General features: G+C 44.0%; 1 protein-coding gene and 1 long non-coding RNA gene across 2 annotated transcripts in view; one reads left to right on the top strand and one right to left on the bottom strand.

The window, feature by feature from the left end:
* C6H8orf74 (chromosome 6 C8orf74 homolog) overlaps nucleotides 1-15,523 on the bottom strand; it is a 2,015,860-nt gene that overhangs the window by 1,123,314 nt on the left and 877,023 nt on the right. The window lies entirely within an intron of this gene.
* LOC144762387 (uncharacterized) overlaps nucleotides 1-15,523 on the top strand; it is a 609,729-nt gene that overhangs the window by 385,801 nt on the left and 208,405 nt on the right. The gene's annotated exons all lie outside the window — the stretch shown is intronic.

The raw sequence follows: 15,523 nt of genomic DNA, 5'->3' as shown, positions 1-15,523 counted from the left end.
CCAAGTACCATGCATCAAGCGTTATAGTAACACATTTTAGAGCAGTGGTCCGCATCACTGCACTAAAATGCAACATCATGCATTTATAACATCTCCTTACCACCATTCGCGCCGGTGCAGAGGCAGAGACAAACTGACCGAATGCCCTCCCGGGTCAAACACTCATGATGAGTAAGCAGCGCAGACCGCTTGCTGCTCTGGCAGAGTATGTGATAATTGCAGTTATGGCAGTATTGTAGTTGTGTGCAAAGTTTCATGCCAGGTCAGGAGTGGGTTGCGCCGACCTGGTATCTCATATGTTCATTTTTAGGTTTCGCCCTGGGCGTTGCAACTGCGTAGCAGTTGCTCCGCCCACGGCGAAACCTCATGATCCTACATATCGACTTTGGTTCCGCCTCTGTCTCCCATTGGCTAGCTCCATAAATGGAGGCTAGCCATTGGGAGACAGAGGCTGTCAATCACGCTTTCTCGAGAAAACGCGATTCGGGGGCGTTTCTCTGGCTTTTTTTAAGTCCCGCCCCTTTGTCCTGGGCCGCGCCGTCATTGGCTGCCGGCCCGGGACACCCCCGTGACGTCATTTCCCGGGCCGCGCTGTGATTGGCTGCCGGCCCGGGACCTGACTTCTTTAAACAGTTTTAATCTACAGGACTTCTTTAAACAGTTTTAATCTACAGGAACAATACACATTCTGAGAGAAGAGTTTTGCTAATTTAGATGTCCTATAATATGTCCGAAGAAGGAATAAAATGTTGTTACCCAGACCACCTTTGTTTACAGTCACTTACCACAGGCGTTTAGAATTTTACCTGGGTTCATGATGCCTTCTTGCGTTTTGAGAAGTATTGTGACATAATTCGTTAGTTGGCCCATTTAATTAAATTTAAAAAAAGGTCCTTAAGCCCTGCCATCGAAGGGGCCGACTGCTGAATACTACAACACAACAATGAGAGGAACAAACCAGCAGTGTGGTGTCGCGCGCACAGCTCAATGACGCTGGCTGCAGTAGAGGCCTCTGTGAAGTGGCATCAGCGCCTCTCACCCACGTGTGCTCGGCTGATAAACATTCCTGGTGATGGGAGGCCGGTCTCAGAGGGCTGCGCCTGAGGAGCCCAGATAGAGAGGCCCACGGGCCGCTTCTGTTACGGTACGAGGCAGGAGGGGTGGTGGGTACAAACATTACCTCATCAGTCTCACCCGTATCTTTTCCACACGCCGGAACATTGAGATGCGTCACTCCGAATGTTCTCCAGTTAAGCCAAAGACTGGATGCCTCTCTCCCGGGTTGCTAACATTCTATTTCTAGTGCTAGGGGTGTGCGATAGCCCGTGGAGAATTCAGACACATTTGAAGTCAACCATTTTTCTCTATGACCAAAGTCCTAAAACTGAGGATCACGAGTTTAAAAAATCCATTGCCCCCTCTCATGAATGTATGTTCGCTGTCTTTTGTATAAATCAGGTTTATATGAGTTCATTTTATGCAATTAAAGTATTGTCAGGCAGGAAACAATATTTATGCTAAGGATTTTTTAGATTTTTTTTCGTTTGTTTAGTTTTGAGTAAAGCAGGTCAGTTTGAACTTCAGCGTACTGCATTCATCTATAGACAATATGCTTCATATCTGGAGACATGTATTTATAGTAAATGGGTTGGAAATGTGTATAGTGCTTCGGGTCGCCTCGTGGACACTTCAGAGTGCCGTAAGGCAGTGAGAGTCGGGACGTTGTGATGAGGGAGAAGTTAAGTCCCATCAGCACCAGGGGGGGTCTAGTCTTCCCTTTTACACGTGTTATGGTTCTTGGCCTTTTCTAAAATACATACTTTCTGGCTCTGCTTTCAAGTTTGGGTTTAGTGCATTTCTCAACCGGTGACTTTAGGCTCCCAGCAATCTCCTCCATACTTCGGACATCTGAAAGATTGTTGGGTGATGACATTTGCCACTTTCGATCGCAGGTTTCTTTTGGTTGCATATCGAGGTGTCCGTTTTTTGTAGATATCCTGATAATAGAAAATTAATTTAAATACACAATGAGTAATCTTCAACCAACACGATGTGAATTACAGCTGAGCAGCTCTGGTCATGAGACGGGAAACGGGCCTTTCCAAGCAGATACACCCAGTAAGGGTTTTTGGAAATGTTTGCAAGACATATATATTCCCATCCTGGAACGATCTGAGATTTACTGTTGCCAGAGGTAAGGGTACATCTTTGCTGGTTGATTGGGAATTGGGACGGGACACTCCCCAAAACAGGTGTGGCGTGTGGGTGTGGCTCAAGAGGCTTCTCTGCAGAAGAGAATATTTTTGACATGGAACAAAAAGTAAAAGTTGCAATTGCATTATTGCGAGACTGTCATGCCTACTCAGATGTAAATTTACTACATTTATGGATGCAAACATGATTTCGCATTTAAGTTATTAGGAAATTAGAAAAGGATTCCAGAACCCCTCTTGGAAACTGCGACTGATGTAGCTTCACAGGTATATTCCTGTTATATTTTGTAAATTTAAAAAGAAGTAAACAGCAGTAAACGTGAGTAGGGGTATCATTTTGAGCTCTCGCCTGTGAGAGAGCGTGCATCGCATTCTCTCTCCCTTGCAGAGATATTGTGTTGTAGAAGGGGCTTGGAAACACCCATTGCTTGGCTTTCATTGGCTTAAGTGTCATTCTTCTTTGACGGTTCTTAATTGGCCAGCGCTTGCATGCTGCTTCCTCTACTGGCGTATATGATGTCAGTGTTATTTAAAGTGTGAAAAGCGTATTTCTTCAACCTCAAATACTAACATTGTTTGAATAACTGAACACAAAGCACTGACCTTTGGCGTTCAACAGAAGAGAGAAGGCTGTCACCATACAGCCTCTGAAATGCACAATACACAGTCCTGGACTCGAATCCAAGCTTAACCAAGTTGTGATCTATGGCCCATTGCTTTACTTCACTATGTATAATTGTTCTTAACCAAACAGTTTGCGAGCACATTGCAGTAATTCAGTGCAGGATATCCGCTCTACAAAAACCTCGCTTATATACTGTTAATTAATATTATGTTGTCTGTATTTGACGATGCGCATATCCATCCGGGTGGAATCCTAGCACCTAAAGAAGGAGGGAGCTGGTCCGACACGTGGTTATTGGAAAACCTGGGTTTTCAGTTTCTTGTGAATTTCTAGTAATGAACTGGTGGCTCTGATACGCAGAGGAGGTTGTTCCAGGCTTTTGGAGCCAGGTATGAGAATACTGACCCACCATCTCTTCGGATGCAGGGGCATGGGCGAGTTTGAGGGCTAGCGGAGGTTTCTGATTGGTGTGTGGAAGCTTATGCTCCTTTTCATATATGCTGGGTCAGCATTCTACTGGGCTTTGTAAGAGTGTGTTGGGAGCATGAAGAGGGCTCTTGTGAACCTGGAGCCAGTGTAGGTCTTTCAGATGCATGGAAATGTGAGTGTGGGATTGGAGTGTGAGAGTGAGCCTGGCTGCTGTGTCTTGATGACCTAGAGTCTCTTTGTGAGGAATGTGGTGATGCAAATGTAGAGTATTCCCAAAGTCCAGCTTGTTTTGTATGTCTCTGTGTCTCACGCAGTGTTTCTCTCTGCTCTCTTAGTGTTACAATGATAATGCTCAAATCCTTGGACTGTCTCAATGTCTTTTGCATAATGTCTCTTGTCGCTCCCTTAGTGGACATGGTGGCAGCTGTCTTTTTTTAGGTCCTAATATGTCTCTTTTTTGTGTGTCGCTTTGTTTCTTGTTTTTGGTGTTACGATAAGAACACTCAAGACTTTGGTCTCTTCAGATACCTCTTGTCGCTCCCTTAGTGGACATTTTGGCACCACAGTCCTTTTGTAGGTTCCCGTCTGTCTCTTTTTGTAACTGTCCCTGTGTCTGTCTTCGAGTGCCTCTCTCTGCTCCTCTTAGTGAATGTTGCGGCTGCTCCATCTTCTTCCGGATCCTAATCTGCCTTTTTAGTGCCTGTCTCAGTTTCTGGTTCATAATGTCTCTTGCCACTCCTTTAGTGACTGTTGCGGTGGCTTTGTCTTTACATCCTAGTCTGTCTCTTTTTGTGTTTGTCTCTCTGTCTCTCGTCGCTCTCTTAGTCTTACAATGTCACTCTCAAGATGTCTCCTGCTGCTTCCTTAGTGGACGTTGTGGCGACTCTCTCTATTTGTAGTTCCTCATCTGTCTCTTTTTGTGTGTCTTTTTGGCTTTTCCCTTTGGGTGGTACAATGAGAACTTTCGGTACTTTGATTGGTCCCACAGTGCCTCACACTGCTCCCCAGGCACAGATGCTTTCACATACACAGGCAAACACACATACACACATACAGATGCTTTCACATACACAGGCAAACACACACAGATGCGCACACACACCCAGGCATTCACACACACACTGATGCGCACACACACACTATTGGCAATGTAAATGACAATGCCATTTATTTACCTGTTTTCAAAACCAACACATAAATACAAATTTTGTCATTTACAATGCCAAAAGGCGAAACCGTTGCATTGTAAATGCTTGTTACATTTGACATCATTCAGTGTGAGCTCTGTCCTTTTCACAATATTCATAAAAGTGTATTTAACTGGGTACAGACAAGTGCTAGGCAGAGAGAAAATCTTTGACTTCCTAAGAGACTTGGTTTGAGCATGCATAGCTGTGAACATCCTTTGTGAAGGTCACAAAGCACGCCCTCAACGTAGCATGGAAACTGCCCTTGTTACTGCCACAGAGGAGCTAAAAGTTTTTGTAGACCAGGAAGGAGCCACTGGTATTATCCTACTGGATCTGTACACATAGTTTGACACGGTTGACCATGGTATTACTCATAAAAAGAATAAGTGACGCCGGAATAAAGAAAGTCGCTCTTAATGACTCATATCTTTTCTACGTGATAGGTCATTTCAGATATGTGAAAATCCATGCTACTGGCCATTTTTCCACTCAAGCATGGGTTCCACAGGGATCTGCCCTCAGCCCCACACTTTTTAATCTATATATGCGCCCACTTGCAGACATCGTGCACGAATTTGGAATGTTGATCATCTCATTCCAACAGCACACAACTGGTCCTCTCCCTTTGCACCTGGATTGGATCACAACATCAGCAGTTGGCTCTGGCTTAGAAAACGTTGCCAGCTGGATGGTAAACTGCAGCCTTAAATTGAATGGGGAAAAAAGTGAACAGAGGATCATGGGGGCATAGCCCGGATCCCCAACTGTTGTATAGCATTTTAGGACCCTAGTGTAATTTTCCCGATTCATGCCCTTATATAGGTATAAATCACCATATCCTTATATAGGCATAGAAATCCTAACCATATTTAGACATAGCTCATGCAGTCCTAATACGGCATGGCTACTTCCACTAGTTCCGAAGATCCACAACGATTTCTTGGAAAACTCTGCTTCAGCAGTTAGGGACTTCCCCTTGCTTGAATATTGATTTGTCCAAGAACTCATGGAGTTTTCAAAGAACTGAAACTCTTTGATGACGTTATTATGTCCAACTTTACGTCAAACTCAGCACCTTCAAGGTATAAATAGGCCCACACTTGCCCTAGCAAACACACGTTGGTTTGGAGCAGTTCGACTATCTACTTGCCCGACGCATCTCGCTACAGCAAGTGCCGAAGGAAGCCGACCCTCCAGCAGACGCGCTGAGAGAGACGCTGTCTTTTCTCCTGCCGAGAAATCCTGCTCTGGTGTTTCCAAGCTCCCCTTGCGGGGTGTTGGGAAATTGAGTCCTGAGACAGAGAGATACCAAACCTCCTTCATTCTAAACCAAGGCACGGAGCTGATTAGGCCCTAAGAGAAATCTTGGATAGATTCTTGGCAAAAGAATACTAAACTTATGCTACACCAAACTTACTTCTTCCCTCGTACTAGACTTAGGTTAGGTACATCGGGGTAGGCGTATTTTAGAAGCACCAATTGAGTACTTTTAGTCTTTATTTATTTATGTATGTATTTTATGGCTTAGAAACCATACCATGCTTTTACTGTATTATTTCATAATACTCTTCTTGCTGTACGCATTATACTTTACAGCCAGTATTACGATTGTAGCAGTTCATTTCTTCTGCATGAGAAAGAAGACTGTTCTATAAATACTTTTATTGAAAACACCCGTGTCTCTATTTCTCTGCACCTCTGATGAAACGAAGCATGCACGATTGACTGAGTAAAATATCTATCTATTGTTTCCACGACTCTGAAGATCAGTTTTATCTCGGGAAAACAAAGTTGTCATGTTTATGCGGTTATCAGAAACTAATCCCTTCTTGTTTATTCGAGAACGTTTCTAGTGACCTCTGAGCTAGCTGGCACTCACACTTAAGTCTAATATATTCGATAGAGACCTAGTAGACACAAGTCCTACATCAAATCTATAGGATATATTATTCCAATGCGCAGAGCCTATTGGGAATATAGGAACTACATTACATGGCGCCCAACATTTGGTAAGGCACTAATTTAACGCTAGATACTAGAGTAACTCCGTCGTGCTTTTCACAGAGACCCCTTTTCCCCGTAAAATACTCCAATAGATGTCTGGAGTGGGTTAAAGGATAAAATATCCGCCATAACCGAGTAGGACGAAAATCCTACGTATTAGTTTTTGGTTTGATTAAACGTTGAAGGATACAGTGTTCCAAAAACATTGTGCACCTTATCTTTGTTTCCTTGAAACTTGCTCTGCAAGACTTTCAACAAATTGTCGGATACCGACGAAGAGAACGGTAGATCCGCAGGCAATAATGCCCGACCGGGTTTAGACGTTACAGGTCTCCAACAAAATGACCCGGATGCTATAATCATCCCGGAAAATTTAAGGAAATCTATAGCTATAAAGCTTATAGAAAATGGCCTATCACCAAGAGGTGGTAGAGTTATATTTGTCATAGAGGCACATGAATATCGGCAGACAGAGGTATTCTATTCATGGATTATCTTCCCAGAAGCAAATCCAACAATACATGTGTTCCACTTCTACAAGATAGAGGAACCTCCAGTGGAATACGCTCCTTTCAAGGACGTTGAAATTCCACTAACTTACCAAGAGCATCAACTCTGGTTTGAAGGCGCCCTACACCATCAAAATCACATTACCAGGCTCGGTCCATTAGGTAGACCAGGAGCAACGTGGCCGGTACTAGCCAGCTATACACCACATCCTGCCATTGAAAAAATGACAGGTCCAGAATTGTTAGCTCCACTAAAACAATTATTTAAAATACATAGACAATTGGTTCAATATGTCATGCGGACTCTAACAGTCCAACCTGTTATAAGAATTCCACAGCACACCCCTCATCAGGGGAACACAAACAAAATAACAGCACAGACTATACAGTTAGTCATCGGTAAATTACCCACGAAAAGGGAACACATTCCATTCTGGTTAGCTCAAAAAATTATTTTGATCGAGGCAGTATTTCCTGATAGTACACCTCATGAGAAACACAGGATTCTAACAATCTATTTACCAATGGGGCTTGCACCACACCTGGAGGACTGTGACACTTGGGGTACAGTCTTTGCTGCAATCTACACAAAAACACATGGTGTTCCGTCCATGGCGGTGATACCAGACGTCCTGAAACAGATTCTAAATGAATACGGGGCAGAGTCTGCTTTAAATCTTGGTATGAAATTACTGAAAGATTTCAAGCAGGTCTCAGCTATAATATAGTAAAGTCCACATTTGTAAAGCGCACAATCACCCGTAAGGGTCTCTAGGCGCTTGGGGCCGTCGGGAAGATTAAGCGAGCTATTGCCCAGAGTCACATGGTGCTGGGCTAACCCGCCGCCGGAGCCGGGGATCGAACCGTGGTCCCCAGATTCCAGCGTCAGTCGCCCTGGCCGCGGCGCCACACCTCTCCCTAATATTAGCTAATAGTAAAATTGAAGCAGCATCAGTGGCAAAATGCCAAAAACTGAAAGAACTTGATGTAACTGAGCAACCGTATGAACTTGCCAGAATAATAGAAAAATCCTTTGAAGAACTAGGTAGAGATAGTTTGGGAGGGAAACCAGTAAAACCCGAACTGACAGAAAATCCTGAAAAAGTATTTATTAAAAACAATCTCACCACTCCTAAATAGAAGTGGGAAAATACTAGACAGACACATCCTAAAGAGAAGCGTTCTCAATCCAGAGGTAGGTCTCCTCAAAAGGAGCACTCTGAAAAAAGATATAATCTCAGAAATAGGGATAAATTGAGAAAACCTGATAGATATCAAGATACTGATACACATTCCTCTCGTACCTTTCAGACTTCCTCGCTGAAATCCGAAAGAAGAGAACGATCAGAACACAAGGAAGGACGCGTGAAGTCCAAAGAGGATCAACACGTTCCAAAAAATAAGAAAACTCAATTCACCAAAAAGAAGGTAGCAAGTCTTAAAATCAGGCATGCCTTGAGGACACAACTCAAGAACGGAGAGTGGGCCCAGACAATGCTGGACAGCGCAGCAGAAGTTACCATAGTTCGCAGGATCCTGAAGGATCATCTGGAGACAGTGGACCTGAATGAATATGTTCAGGTTGAAACTGCAGATACCAGGGTTAGTGTACCCCATAAGTTATATGAAGTAACACTCCGAATAGAGGGGGACATAACTAGAAAAATAAAAGCACTCTTTTGGGAGAAGCTATCAAAGGGTTATGACATTCCTCTGGCTGAAAAAGACTGGCCACCTGAATTTGTCAGGGAGAGCCCACATGGCGAAGAGATCATTATGCCAGCCTTCTCAAATCCTATTCCTATTCATAAAAAATACACCTATGCCAGAAAATGGGCTGTAGCCCAGGCTCCAGCATTAATATATAAAAATCATGTGGGATGGGATGAGGACTCTCCTCACCATAAGATCCAGTTAAAAAAACAACCTACTGCTCAGAGGCAGTATCCAGTTAAGCAAGAAGCTAAAAAACAGGTCAGGGAGATGTGGTAAATAAATAAATAATACCCTATTTTTGACTAGATTTATAGCATGACAGATAGCTCAATAAATAAGAGTCAAGATTCGAGGTAGTAGGAGTTTCTGCAGGTTTATTACAGCATAAGGACAGGATCGGGTCAACCTGCATAGGAATAGGACAATAAGGCAATAGGACAATAGGACAGGGCCCGGCAGCTGCCGGGGCTGGGTCTGGGATGAGCGCGCTAACATTCAATAACAAAACATTGACTTATATACATAGCGCAAACACATAGCAGTACATTGCAGTAGGCGTAACAGTAGGTGGAGTAGAAGGCGTGACGCGTAGCAGTCGCGAGAGATAACAGTAATAAGAGGTGTAACGGGGAGTTTACTTAGACATGTGATGCAAAACGTAACAGAATATGTCATGAATGGGCGGACACATAGGAGGGGGCTACCTAAGGAGCAGGGACCCCTAACCTAATGGTGCGCGAAAACTAGCAATGACGTGTTACTAGGAGAAGCTGGGGCTACGAACTCTGTGCTAGGAGCAGAGACTAGAGTCTGGAGGGTCGGAGCGACATGTACTTAAACCCTATCTGGTATCTAATGTTTAGGGAACATGTTGATATAAACTAGAAGTCATGAGGGGAGAAGCTAACTTGATTCTAAGACTGGACCATGCATTATTCTACATGTAGTGCGTGAAGAATATTAAATGACTATTAAATACAGTATTTTCTCTAACGTGGAAACGAGAAGGCTAGACAATGACGGAAACTATTGATGCAGTTCAGTAGCTTAGGAATGCAGAGGAGGAGGACTGAACTGATAGCAGGAACTATAACATACTTTTGGCAGACTCAGAGGCAGAGCCGGGGTGCACCGGGCACTGCGAGGCAGGAAGTAAGTGAAGGGTCGAGGATACAGGTGGGGGCTGTATCGCTCCTCAGCGAGGCTTTCAGGAGACAGGAGCTGAATCTGTGGTCCGGGCCCTTTTTGAGGCCTGGAAAACGGGGACTTTATAATTGAATAACGTGCACACTGAGAAACGTGGCAACATCACTTACATAGGCCTGATATTCGTAGTATTCACGAGGACTGGAAACTAACATACTAGAGGTGGACACAACTGTAATTGCGTCTTTAATCAGAAATGGGGAATAACATATGCATATTGATCATGCACACATAACACATGATGGATGAGGCGTAGGGACACAGAACATGGCAAAATTTACTTTTCCACATTCCCTCCTTGTCACTACGTTTCCATCAGGAAACATCAATATTCATGATACCGTCTATCATTTCATACAGTACCATTTGCTCGTCTCGAATTGTCTTGGAACGGGATTTAGAACAGGGCTTGGGACTGGGAATACTGGGAATACAAGAGGTAGCACACATGCTGCAAATCGCAGGGCCACATTGTATACAGAGGCAGCAGCTAAATATAATCGCTACTGCAATACCTAGAAAGGACAGGACTTTCCATCCCCAGGTGGAAATTACATTCCAGAACCAACCGGACCATGTCCAGGTGCCTGGATCTTGGTGTAACAGATGGGCAATTTTATGGAGTCTGGTTATAGCTGAATAAACAGACGGCGCGTTATTTGGAATGAAAATGCAACAACTGGATCCGAGAATTCTACAGGCCCCGCCCCTATCGGCCAGTATGACGTCAAGGACGAGACGATTCTGTAAAACGACAATTCTCACAAAGGATTGCTCTTCAGTTAAATTACCTAGAGCGGAGGCAGTCTCATCTACTACTGCTTCAAGGGTTCTTGTTAACCTACGGATTAGCTTACTATTTACAACTGTACCTAAATAAGGGAAAACACCTTTATCTATATCAATGAATTGCTCTGCGGCGGTTTCAGTATAATCGACAATCGGGAGATTTCTCTTGTGTCTAGTGTGTACTAAGAAAGAATTCCTATGATAGTCAGGTGGGGCTAGAAAAACAGGTGGCAGTAGGAAAGCAATGTAACAGGTTCCCTCCCAATCGAGGGGCAGACGGACATATGCAGTTTGACCACAAACAAAATAAGAATGACGTGAAGCTTTAAAAATAGATTTCCTACTGTCACTATACTCGATAACAGTAGTACATTCACTATGACCTATATGTACAGAACCATAACTACGGACACATAATTCGCCTTTGACTGGTAGTACTGAAATAGCGGGTGAGTCTGGAGTAGTATCAGACTGAACATTCAGGACCATGAAATTCGACGAATAATTTCCTAAATTATATACTTCATTTTCTAAATCTAAACCTGTTCTGTGGGGAAGACCTTGCTTGTCTGGAAAACATGTACTGTTAAGAAAAGACATATCTGTTGAGGATGACGTTAACGTGGACCATGCTCCACACGAACCATTGTGTGAGAATGGGTAAGGAAAGAGTGGCAGAACTCCCTTCGGTGTCTGGAAAGGGGGGAGTCGACCACACACCCAACAATTAGTGGCATTGCTGGTCTGGTGTGAATAATGTAACATACGGATAAATGTGTTATTACGCATTGCGAGGCGGTATGAATATTCGTGAGGAGGCAGATCACTAAACGTGTGTTCTACTGTAGCATGAGCAGACATATTTACATGAGGAACTGGAAAACACAGGAAAAGTGCGTAGCTGGTGCAGGAAATCATTATGCTGAGAAATAATATGAAACTCAGAAAAACGATATATTTGATTGAGCTTTGACTGACTCTCTCACTATGGGGGTCTATTTTATACATGTCAGAAACAGTCTAACCGTTTCACCTAGGGGAGGACTTATACAATCAAACTGGCTGACTTATTAGACCTGAGCTTTAACTTATACTCCTGTTGCGGAGTTTTCTCTAACAAGGGAGGGGTTGTAACAATGTCTTGTGCGGGACAGTCCTTTAAAACAATGTTCTGGCAATCCTTCGAATCCTGGGAAATGTTCTTGGGAATGTTTTTAAAGACTGGTTTCGGTCCTTTGAAAAGTTTTACATGAGAAAGGTGGACCCACCCCTTCCTGCCTTCCAACTTGACGGCAGTTCGGGTGGTCAAGAGGACCTGACGTGGCTCTTTCCAACGTGGTTCCAGCGAACTTGATCTGTCGAAATTTCTGATCATCACAAGGGATCCTGGAACGATCTCGTGCGGTGCCACCTCGGTATTGTCTGGAAATGCGGCGGCAACCTGTGAACGACATGAGTTGAGGGCAGACATCAAGGAAGCTAGGTAATCTGTCAGCATATTACATGAAACATCGGTAATACTTCGGGGTCTAGGAGTACCCCACATATTGGGGGGGCGGCCGAAAACGACCTCATACGGGGACAGACCTGATCTGGAATGTGCGACCATACGCATGTAAAACAGAGCGACTGGCAAAGCTACTAACCAGTCCACACCCTTGTCTTTACAGACTTTTGCTATACGGATTTTCAGAGTCTGATTATGCCTTTCGACTAGTCCAGCTGCTTCTGGATGGCGTACACAATGGAACTTCCACTGGTACCCTAACAACAGGGAAACATGTTTCATGAGTTCGGATGAGAATGGCTGACCGTTATCAGAATATACGACTCTAGGGAGTCCATATCTAGGGAAAAATTCACGAACCAACTGCTTGGCAGTGGTCGCGGCTGTGTAATCTGGGACTGGATATGCTTCTGTCCATCTGGACAAAGCGCATACAACTACAAGGACATACTTGAAACCTCGACATCGCTCCATTTGAATATAATCCATCTGGAGGACCTCAAAAGGGTGGTCAGGGGGCTGGAAACCACCTTGTTCCACCGGGACACTTTTACCTGGATTAAACTGACAACATATCATACAGGTACGGACTTTCTGCTTGGCTGCAGCTCGTAAATGCTTATTGAACCAAATGTTCTGGATACTGTCTAACATAGCTTTTTCTCCTAAATGTGCTGGGCTATGTGCGGTATTGATAATGACTTGAACCATAGAATCGGGGAGAAACCATGTGGCTCTACCCTTCGTTAACCATCCTTGATCTGTCTGGACCCCTCCTTGTACAGACCATTTCTTGATTTCATCGGGAGTAGCATGTGACTGGATATCTATGACATCTTGAGTAGGGTCCTTAACTGTCATGCATGTAATCAGATCTGGAATATGTGTCTGATTAACTGGAATGTCTGGAGTCTGTGCTGTAAGCTTGGCTGTGCGGTCTGCTAAATCATTACCTTGGGAAATAATGTCAGTAACTTTCGTATGTGCTTTGCACTTCATGATAGCAATAGACGTCGGTAAATGTATGGCATCTAACAGGGCTTGAATAAGGAGACCATGCTGAATCTTGGTTCCATGAGAAGTCATAAAACCTCTCTCCTGCCAGAGCACTCCGAAGTCGTGTACAACTCCGAATGCGTAACGTGAATCTGTGTAAACATTAACTTTCAGGTTCTTGGCATGTATACAGGCTTGTGTCAGAGCGACTAGCTCTGCTGCTTGAGCGGACAGAGTATCAATACGGTGTGTTTCAATAACTTCAGTGTCAGTAGTCACTGCATACGCGGCGACTAGTTCTCCTGTACTAGTTCTCATACATGAACCATCCACATAAAGTGTCAGGTCAGGATCTGGTAACGGAATGTCTGTTAGGTCTTGTCTCGGCTTTGTCGTAATGTTAACTACTTCCACACAATCATGTGTGTCTGGATTTGAACTAACTGATGGTAACAGTGTAGCAGGATTCAGAACGTTGCAGCGTCTAATTTCTATGTGTGGCTGGAACAGTGTCAATTCATAACCTGTTAAACGTGCAATTGTCAAGTGCTGAGTTTGTGTTCGGTTTAAAAGAACTTCTACTGAATGTGGGACCTGTACTGTCAGGGAATGTCCTAAAACTATAGAATCACTTTGTCTGATAGCTAGTGCTGTGGCTGCAACTGACTTGAGGCACGCAGGCAACGCCTGGGCGACTGGATCTAATGTGCTCGAAAAATAAGCACAGGGCTTGTATTGACCTGCTTGATCTTGTGTGAGAACAGATAATGCTGTACCTTCGCGTTCAGTAACGAAAAGTGTAAAAGGCTTACTGTAGTTCGGTGTAGCTAGAACTGGAGCTTGACATAGGGCTTTCTTTAACTCGTTGAAACTAAGTGTATGGTCAGATGTCCAAGGGAGGACAGTCGATACGGCTGCCTCCTGTGTCGTTAACTGTATCAGTGGCTTGGCTAGGAATGCATACTGGGGAATCCATTGTCTACAATAAGAAGTAAGGCCGATAAAGGCACGTACCTCCTTCTGAGTTCTGGGCTGGGGAAGACTCGCTATTAACTGGATACGGTCGGGTGTCAACTGCCTACCCCTCTTGGACAGCAAGTGTCCTAAGTATACCACTTGCTGGACACAGAATTGAAGCTTCGAAGGTGACACCTTGTGCCCCATCTCGGCTAGAAAATACAGAACTGTAAGTGATGCACGCTCGCAGTCACGTTCAGAACGGGCTGTGATCAGTAGATCATCGACATACTGGAGCAGGGCAGTGTCAGCTGGCATGTGAATGTTGTCTAGTTGTCTCTTGAGTGCTTCACTGTAAATACTAGGGCTTTCTGTGAAACCTTGAGGAGCGCGTGTAAACATATAGCTCCTTCCATTTAAACAAAATCCGAAAAGAAACTGGCTGTCTGGATGAATTGGAACACTAAAAAATGCATTCTTGAGGTCAATAACAGTGAAAAACATGGCTTCGGAATCAATGGCTGTTAACAGGGAAGAAATGTCTGGGACAACTGGGTACTGAGGAATAATACATTTGTTAAGCTCTCGTAAATCAATCACTAATCGATATACCGGGGGTGCATTTGGATCAGTACGTTTCATGACTGGAATGATCGGAGAATTGCATACATTGGAGTCAGTTTCTACAACTACTCCTTGAGCCATGAGCTCGTCAATAATTTTGGATAAGGCTGCTACAGCCTCAGGTGGCAATCTATACTGCCTGATTCGTGGTAACACTACACCTGGTTTAAGAGTCACACGATAGGGTGTGATTTGCATGTAACCTACATCAGTTGGACCTTGCGCCCATAAATGCTGCGGAACATTAGACAATCTTGAATCAAAATCTCGTAATACATAGTGACCCTTAAAGTCACGTAGGAACAGACGTATTCCCTCTGGGGAACAGCAAATAACTGCACCTAATTCCTTCAGTGTCTTAATGCCTAATAGATTTTCTGGACATGACTTAGTAAGTAACAGATCAGTAGTACGGGACAATGGACCTACTTCTAGAGTAACTGGCTTAGATATCTCATTAACTATGGGTTTTCCTGAAAATCCAAGGGAAACATTTCTTGAGCCTGAGAGCGGAGCCCCTGGTACTTCGGCGTGACTAATTGTGGTCCTACTTGCCCCTGTATCGATCAAAAACTTTCTGTCTTTCCCTAATACTTGACTGTGAACATAGGGACCTTCTTGGTCTACAGGTATCTCGATGAGAGGCAAGCCTACCTCCCTCTCTAGGCTGTTTCATGAATATGACTGGTACTCTGGATACTCGGACTGTGCATACTGGTACATCTGCGATGTAACATGCTGTGTTGCAGCAATAGGCT

This window comes from Lissotriton helveticus, chromosome 6 (genome assembly GCF_964261635.1).
Source record: "Lissotriton helveticus chromosome 6, aLisHel1.1, whole genome shotgun sequence".
In the NCBI taxonomy this organism is placed as follows: domain Eukaryota; kingdom Metazoa; phylum Chordata; class Amphibia; order Caudata; family Salamandridae; genus Lissotriton; species Lissotriton helveticus.
Note: the sequence above shows the minus strand (reverse complement) of the source record. Positions and strands in the feature narration are given on the sequence as shown.